Source organism: Chiloscyllium plagiosum, chromosome 5, assembly GCF_004010195.1.
Source record: "Chiloscyllium plagiosum isolate BGI_BamShark_2017 chromosome 5, ASM401019v2, whole genome shotgun sequence".
Classification (NCBI taxonomy): domain Eukaryota; kingdom Metazoa; phylum Chordata; class Chondrichthyes; order Orectolobiformes; family Hemiscylliidae; genus Chiloscyllium; species Chiloscyllium plagiosum.
Window position 1 is genome coordinate 120,166,122 of NC_057714.1, and position 8,634 is coordinate 120,174,755.

General features: G+C 43.0%; 1 protein-coding gene across 4 annotated transcripts in view; it reads left to right on the forward strand.

Annotated features, from left to right (window-relative positions):
• adck5 (aarF domain containing kinase 5) overlaps positions 1-8,634 on the forward strand; it is a 132,165-nt gene that overhangs the window by 11,487 nt on the left and 112,044 nt on the right. Inside the window, exon 1 of one of the 4 annotated variants that reach the window (XM_043690931.1) lies at positions 4,277-4,403. The exons of 2 other annotated variants lie outside the window; for them this stretch is intronic. The gene's annotated coding sequence lies outside the window, so the exon portion shown is untranslated. Of the gene's footprint in view, positions 1-4,276; positions 4,404-5,872; positions 5,878-8,634 lie in introns of those variants that run through there. One more of the 4 variants, XM_043690933.1, reaches the window with a different exon arrangement.

Genomic DNA, 8,634 nt, shown 5'->3' on the forward strand with positions numbered 1-8,634 from the left:
TACTAACTGATCGAAGGACATCATTATATCTTCCTCAAATAAATCACCCATGCAAGATATACCCCTAGCTGCCCAACGTTTAAATCCTGAATCTATCATACCTCGTTGAAAACTCGGCATATCCATTAAAGGTGTAAACAAAGATGTTTTGCCAATATTACCTTCCCTCTGCTGAATAGCCCTCCATGCTTTAACAGTATTGATGACTATTGGGTTATGGCAATATTCCCTAATTGTCATCACTTGTTCAAAAACAGCAAACTGGTAAGGGGGCACCTTGCCTGGGAGACTTCGATATCTAGCCATATTGAAAGAGGGTCCCCACAAACCCAATCACTCAAGCTTAATTGGTAATTTTTAATGTCTGGAAGGTCTACTCCCCCCAATCTGTGAGGCAACGGCAATTTGGCTAATTTAATGAGGGGCCGTTTATGGTACCAAATAAAGGAGCTGAACCAACTGTTCAGTCTCCTGAGTGTTTGCTCATTGAAAATCAGAGGGAGCATCTGTATAGGGTATAGCAAACGAGGGAGAATATTCATCTTAATAAGCGCTAACCGACCCAACCACGAGACTGGAAGTGCCTCCCATCTTGTTTAATCTTTTCAAATAATTGAGTAAAATTGGCTTTGAACAGCCAATCCAGAACTGGAGTAATGAATATGCCCAAATACACAAATGCCCCCCCCCCCGTGACCACCTAAATGGGAATCTATAGTCACTCTCAAGAGCCAATTCTTTCGTGTAAGCACCCATAGGCATAGCCTCTAATTTAGCAAAATTAATCTTATACCCTGAAAAAGCGTCAAATGCGTGAATGCCTTGTATCAGGCAAGGTACTGAGACTGCTGGATTTGTCAAGAAAATTAGAACATCATCTGCTTACAGCGAGACCTTATGTAATTTTGACCCCAAGCGGATATATTGAGATCCTCACAAATGGCCTCTGCCAACGGTTCAATCACCAGCATAAAAAGTAATGGTGAAAGGGGACAGCCCTGCCGGCTGCTCCTAGAAATATTAAAATTGCTTGATCGTACCCCATTGATAATGACCGCAGTGAGAGGTACACTGTAGAGAACCTTTACCCATCTATGAAAACTTCGCCCAAACCAAACCGGTCTAGAGTATAGAAAAGTTACGGCCACACAACTCGGTCAAATGCCTTCTCTGCATCTAAAGAAATCACCAATCCCTGTATTGACTGCTGTTGGCATGCATGAATTACGGTAAGCAATCTCCTAACGTTATTGGAGGATCTGCGACCCTTGATGAAGCCCGTCTGATCCTCTTTAAAATAGAGGGTAACACAGTCTCCAGCCTTAACGCAAGAGCCTTCGAGAGGATCTTAAAGTCCACATTCAAGAGCGAGATGGGCCTGTATGAAGCACAGTCTTCCGGATCCTTCCCTTTTTTTTTAAGGATAAATGAATTATTGGCCTCTCTCAGAGATGGTGGGAGACAAACATGACAGTATGAATCATTAAACGTATTCAGCATCGGACCTGACAGTATACTTGTAAATTCCTGATAGAATTCACTGGGAAGTCCATCAGGACTGGGCGCCTTTCCACTCTGAAGCTGCCTCACAGCTTCCTGCACTTCTTGCTCTGATAATGGGGCATTGAGAAAGGACTGTTGTTTGGGGGTCACACCCAGGAGCTTCAGATCTCTAAAAAAGGATTCCATTTTGGCCTGCCCCTCCTCACAATTCTCAGACTGATATAACTTAGAGTAGAATCTCTGGAATGCCACATTAATCTTTTTAGAATCACATGTTAGGTTCCCAGACCCTTCCCTAATTGCTGTAATGGTTTGTGGGGCACTTCTCTTTCTGGCAAGGTATGCTAAGTATTTGCCTGGCTTGTCACCATGCTCGTATAACCTTTGCTTTGCAAAAGCCAGCTCCTCTTTTGCCGTCTGCGTGAGCACGGAATTTAGTGCAGACCGCAGTGCCGTAATCCTCTGTAGTTTGACCAACGAGGGTCTGTCAAAGTAGGCCTTCTCAGCTGCCTTCAACCGTGCTTCAAGGAGACGTTGGTGCTCACCCTTCTGCCACTTCCTACTTGTGGAATATGAAATAACTAACCCTCTGGCATAAGCTTTGGCAGTTTCCCAGAGAACAGATGAGCTATCAACCGAGCCTATGTTGACGTCTTGGAATGCCCGAAATTCCCTAGAGACATACTCCACAGACTTGCTGTCCATGAGAATAAAGGGGTCCATTCGCCAGTACCTTGAATCCACTGTAACATCCTTAATTTTAACCATGAGGTACACTGGAGCATGATCAGAAATGCCAATATTACCAATCATACAGGATGCCACCAGATCCCAGGGTTACTGCAGGGGTCAGAAAAAAATCAATCCTTGTGTGATTGGAGAAAAAAGTGAAATCCCTACCTGTAGGGTGGAGACACCTCCAGACGTCCGCCAATCCTAATTCCCCACAAAAACCCAATAACTGTTTAATTTGTGCAGAGGGTATTGAAGGACCTTTAGGCAACCTGTCTACTGTGGGGTCCATGAGGCAGTTAAAATCTCCCCCTATAATGATGTGCCGAGACTTGAGACTTTTCAGTTTAGAAAAAGCATCTACCAAGAATTTAAGAGGATGAGCTGGGGGACAATAAACATTTAACATACCATATTCTTCCCCATTTATCAAGGCTTTAAGAATTACAAACCTCCCGTATGTGTCTTTCACACATTCCAACAATTTAAACGAGAGATTTTTCCTTACCAATATAGCCACTCCCCTACTTCTGGTATTAAATGATGAAAAATAAACTGGGTCAAAGCCATTCTGCTGTAATTTCAGATGTTCCTTGTCATCCAAATGTGTCTCCTGTAACAAAGCAATATCCACCTTCTCCTTTCTAAGACTCAAGAGTACCTTCTTCCTCTTAATTGGTGAGTGACTTCCCTTGATATTCCAGGTACACCATTTAATCAAATCATTAGCCATAATCTTCTGCAACTACATTTAAATTCCAGAGAGGAGGAACCCGAACCACAAATTGCTGAGCCTTGGTGTCGCATGGTCCACCAAATATAAAAACTACATAAACTAAAACCACTACATTTAACAAACATACAAAATTATTAAAAAATAAAAAACTACAAAAACCAGAAAACAAACCAACATATAAAACGCCAATAGTGCCGAGTAGGGGAACTCACCCCCTGCCCGGAGGGGGCAACTGCCTGTCCTGAACTGCCCATAAATAGGCATCTAACCATTCTCAACCACCTTCACTTCTCCCAGCTAGAGCCGCATCACAAGCACAAGCTAAAAAGAATAAACACCCCATAGAATATCAATATGAATAAAAAAAAACATTCTTTATAAAAATAAAGGGAATAAATACCCCACCCATCCTTTGGTATGTCCTAACTTAGAAATTTAAAATCTACATCTTAACCACCGCCAGATATAGTTTGAACCAAATTATTATCAATAGAGGAAAAAAAGGGGAAAAACAAAGCTCCAACCGGATTTCCTTCATTTCTTTTACAGAATGATAAACGCATACCCAAGCAACACTATTTATACATACTACAATTGCTTAAATTAGGTTAGTTTGTCCACAAAGTCTCTTGCCTTCTCCGATGGGTCAAAGAGCTGCATGGATCCATCTAAGGTGATCCGAAGCACTGCCGGATATCTCTGAGTACTGAATCCCAAGTTCCTTCAATGTTCTCTTGACACCATCATATGATTTTCGTTTCTGGATCACCGCTGCTGAAAAATCCTGAAAAAACATGATCTTAGAGCCCTCATAAATTAGGGCCTTTGGATCCTTCCCCTGGAGCCTGGAAGCCTCCGTGACACTCTCCTTATCCCGGTAATGATGGAACCGCACTAGGAAAGGACGAGGGCGTTGACCCGACCTCTGTGCTGCAACCCAGTGACCCCTCTCTATCTTCATTCCCCTCATGTCAGTCTCCAAGTCAAGGAATTTCGGAAGCCAATCTTCAACAAATTCCGCAGGCCGCTCACCTTCCTTACCCTCAGGCAGACCGATGATCCGAATGGTTTTTTTTTCCTGCCACTGTTTTCAAGATCATCCACTTGGTCACGCAAATTACGAACCTGCGTCTTCAAGGCTTGGATCTCATCCTTGGATGAACTGGTATCAGCTTCCACCACTGTGACCCTGTGCTCCACTTCATCCGTCCTCTTCTCCAGGTCTCCCAGTTGCTGCTCATGCTTCTGCAGCATGAGAGAGACTGGAGCCAGCTTCTCTTCAATCTGTTTCCCCAACATCTCGAGATTTCGAGAGCTGGTTCACCTGGTCCTGGAGAGTAATCGGCTCTGAGGCTGCTGCAGGCTGAGCTGCAGGCCTGGCCTCAGATGTTCCTCCTCCTTTTTAGGCATTTCTGGACATCTGAAAATACAGGTAAGTCAATTTTTAAATGTTTCTTGGGGCTCCACAATCTTTCCAACGTCCCAAGAAATCCTGATGACCTGGGCTGGGAGGGTTAAAGGACCGTCTTGTTCCTGCTGCGATGCGAAGCTCTGCAGTGTGATCTTCTCAGATCGCAGCCATCTTAGATCCATCAATATGCACTTTTTAACAGACAAAATAGTGAATATCTACTACGTAATTTAATCTATATTCCTTCAACTCCCTGAATATATGCACTCACAGCCACAATTAAAACAAAAAAAATGGTTTAATGCACATACTATGGTCGGAAAAATTGTCAGTTAGCTCAGTTGAGTAGCTCCCACCAATCATCTTCCTCCCCACCTCCATCCATCTATTGTACTCTTGATAACCTTCTCCCGAACCCCTCCACCTCGGAGGCTCCCTGCCTCATCCCTGATGAAGGGCTTTTGCTCGAAACATCGATTTTCCTGCTTCTCGGATGCTGCCTGACCTGCTGTGCTTTTTCAGCACCACTCTAATCTAGATCCTGGCTGGTTTGTAATGCAGAGTAATACCAGCAGCATGGATTCAATTCCCAAGTCAACTGAGGTTTCCATGACGGACTCTCCTTGTCAATCTCTCTCTTTGCGTAATGCTTTGGCTAAACCACCACCAATCTGTCTATTGAGAGAGCAGCTGTATAGTCCTGTAGGAATATAGTAATTTTACCTTTACCTTTATGGATGGGAAAACTAATTAAAAACAAAGCTTAATCTCTCAACGCCAGGTTGTAGTCCAACAGGTTTATTTGGAAGCACTAGCGTTCAGAGTGCTGCTCCTTCACCAGTTGGATGTGGAGGTTCAGATCATGCTCGCAGAATTTATGGCCAAATGAGTCCAGTGTCATGCAGATGTGATACAGTAAACAATCTTAGATTAAAACTTTCATCTTTGATAATGGGTATGCTGGTTCTGTTCTTTGATTATGTATATCCCAGAACTACTTTTAAATTTCATTCTCAAGATAGCTCAGCTTTTTAAATAATAGGTGTGAAGTCTGTGTCCCAATGCTATGTCAGAATGACAAACCCTCTGTATAGTATTAGAGTTTTACATGGATTCATGCAGTTTTTGAGCAAAGTAAAATGTAATTCTGCAGAAAAAAATTCACCCCATAAGCTTGTGTGCATGTGTAGGAACAACTGAGTGAGTGTAGGTGAGAGTGCATGATAGTGTATGTGTGCGCATATGAGAGAGAACTTGTGTATGAAGGAGGGTCTGTGTGGGTGTGAGAGTATGTAGTGGGTCTGTGTTTGAGAGAGAGTGTATCATGCAGTGGGGTCACCTGTAGTGTGAGATGAACCCAAGGTCCTGGTTGAGGCCGTTCCATGGGTACCGAACTTTGCTATCAGTTTCTGCTCAGCCACTCTGCATTGTTGCTTGTCCTGAAGTCCGCCTTAGATGAATGAAGGTCTGAGGCCGAATGTCCCGGACTTCTGAAGTGTTTCCCAACTGGGAGGGAACACTCCTCCCTAGTGTTTGTTGTGTGGTGTCCATTCATCTGTTGTCTTTGCCTCTGCTCAGTCTCGCCTATGTACCATGCCTCAGGGCATCCTTGCCTGCAGCAAGTAGACACATTAAACAAAGTTCTGTTGATGAAATGTCCAGACTGTTAAGTAGAAAGTTATTTTCTTAGTTTTTTTGATTTTATCAATCACGACACACTACCTGGAGGGTGAAGTTGTTCCTTAATTCATGGTTGGTCAGGTGGACCTGGGTCTTTTGCATAAATTCCTTTCATTAAGCTTTCTTGGTTTTTCTGTCTTTCCTTACTATGGGGGAATTTGAATGAATTATTATCATTTGCATTTTATAGTGGATAATATTTCAAAGTACAGTGAAAAACTTCAACTGTCACCACAATCCAGCGCTATTTTGAATAGTTTAAGAATAAAAAGAGTAAAAAGGTATAATTGAAAGAGTCTATATTTGTTCTGCCACTATTTCCATGAGTCCCGAGTTGGATTTCCAGTGATACAACACCTGCGCTGCCACCTCATTGTTGCTGGCAACAGTCCCATCAAAGTAGGAATCTCCACTCTTTTTAGAGAAGTGGGAGACAGAATTGTTTTCTGTCTACAGTGTCTGTATGTTCCTTCTCTTCTGTTGGCATTTATAGCTTTTTAACACTGCAGCTCAATCAATCAGAGGACAGTTGTCAGGCAGAATCTTTTAACGTGAAAGATTGTTGGTACTGCTCAGTCTTGAATTCTGCTTCTTATGACTTCAAAAAGTAATGTTATATTTCACAGCTGAGCAATATATGCAGCATTTGATTTGCAAAACTTTAATGGCATTCAAGGTACAGCAGTCAACTTCTGTTTCTGTTTAGTGGCAAAAATGAAAATATGTGCTCTTTTACAGTCACTGAGGCACTGCTTCACTGTAAAAGGTTCCATCTTTCTGAAACCCAATCTGTGCTCTCAGGAGAATGTAACATACATTCCATAGCATTCTTCAAAGAAAAGTGGGGGTGTAATCCTTTGGTCACCTGGCTAATATTTGTTTCTTGACCAGTATCACCAAGTTTACGCTTGTTGGAGCTGCTGTTAGCATATTTGCCACATCCATAATATTTAGTGACTTTCCTTCAAACTATGTTGGACTTTGAGACAGTTTATAGAGCAAGCTTGCATTTATCTTTCTATTGTGTACTAATGCCTGTAAATCTGGATCGTTTGGTCACTAATCTTCCTCTGCTGGTGCATTTTATAATATTGTTTTAATATCTGACTGACTGATTACAATGTTATTGATCTGTGCCAATAGAAAAATGGAGGTCACCCTCAAACACAACCATGCTGAATCATACAACTAACATAGAGACCTAATCCTCTTTGCTAACCTTTCCTCACTAACATATATGGCAACGATATATAGTTAACATATATCCTTCACCTTTGCCCTACCGTCCTGTGTGATCACACCAGGCTGTGCATCAGCCCTGACTGCCTGACATAATTCAGACTGTTCTTGAAGAACAACTATAAATAGTTGCACCAATCTGCAATGTCAGCACAGAATAATGAGGAATGTTGACACTGACTTGTCTGTTCTGATAGTAATTTATCTCTTTTTTTTTGTTCCCCCTCAGCTCCCCAGTCTTCTCTTTTCTTAAAGTCTCAACTGATTTTTATTTAGAAATATTTTCAATTAATTTCGCAATGTAGGTAGCAACCCAGTGGGTCTGTGTCAGCTCAATGCTGATTGGTTTTGAAGGCTTCAAAACCAATCTACTTGTCTCTCCATCTTCCCACAGCCCTGTGTCAATCTAAAAATAATCCTATGTCCTCCTGCATCAATATCAACCTAATCCTCTCCCTTGTCCTCTCTCCAGCCTTGTATGATGCACTAAGTTTTGGCCTTTATTTCAGTGCAAATGGAATATGAAAATAGGGAGGTTTTGTTAAAATGTTACAAAAATCTAATCAGATCACAGCTAAGACACTGTGAACAGTTTTGTGCCCCTTACGTCTGAAGCAAAATGTATACAGCCAGAGAAGGTTCATTAGGCTGATACAAAAGTTAAGTCGGAGCAAGACAAGGCAATTCAGCCCCTCGAGCCTGCTCTGCCATTCAGTATGATCATTGCTGATCTCATCTCTGCTTCAACTCCACTAAGAATTAAAGATCTATCTATCACTGTCTTAAATTTCCTCAATGTCCCAGCATCCACCTTTACTCTGGGCAAGCACTCTCAACGCACAGCCCTCCAACCCCCACCTCACCATCAAGCCAGTGGATAAAGGGGGTGCAGTGATAGTCTGGCGCACTGACTTCTACACCGCTGAAGCCAGGCACCAACTCGAAGACACCTCCTCCTACGCCCCCTCGACCATGACCCCACCCCCCTTCAACAAACCATAATCTCCAAGACCATACAGAAGCTCATCACCTCAGGAGATCTCCCACCCACAGCTTCCAACCTCATAGTCCGGGAACCCCGCACTGCCTGGTTCTGCCTCCTTCCCAAGTTCCACAAGCCTGACCACCCTGGCCAACCCATTGTCTCCGCATGCTCCTGCCCCACCGAACTCATCTCTACCTACCTCGACACTGTCCTATCCTCCCTAGTCCAGGAACTCGCCACATATGTTCGAGACACCACCCATGCCCTCCACTTCCTCAGAGACTTCCGTTTCCCCGGCCCCCAATGCCTCATCTTCACCATGGATATCCAATCCCTCTATACCTCCAT